Source organism: Engraulis encrasicolus, chromosome 2 (genome assembly GCF_034702125.1).
Source record: "Engraulis encrasicolus isolate BLACKSEA-1 chromosome 2, IST_EnEncr_1.0, whole genome shotgun sequence".
Taxonomy (NCBI): domain Eukaryota; kingdom Metazoa; phylum Chordata; class Actinopteri; order Clupeiformes; family Engraulidae; genus Engraulis; species Engraulis encrasicolus.
In genome coordinates this window covers 37,668,240-37,668,577 of record NC_085858.1, presented here as the reverse complement: position 1 = coordinate 37,668,577, position 338 = coordinate 37,668,240, and positions in this window count along the sequence as shown.

The window sequence follows — 338 nt, the reverse complement described above, 5'->3', positions numbered from 1 at the left end:
AATGAGATGTAAATACACAAATCTGTATTAATAAATATTTATGAAATAAGTAATCACTTAGTATGCACCTTTTTTAAAATACGTAAAGCACATAACTCTGGAGGTGGTTGCAGCATTGTACTTTTTAAATGGGCTAGTAAGATCATAATACAATAACATGCATAATTTACTTTATGGCTTAACTAAATGGCTTTGACTGGGACACGAGAACGGCTTTATCACAAATAGAAAATGCTATTTTTGGAACAAGCCTAGAACATTAAAATACACAACCTTTACTTAATCAATACTTATCAACTCAACTTACTCTACTGTATAATGTACTGTATTCACCATAT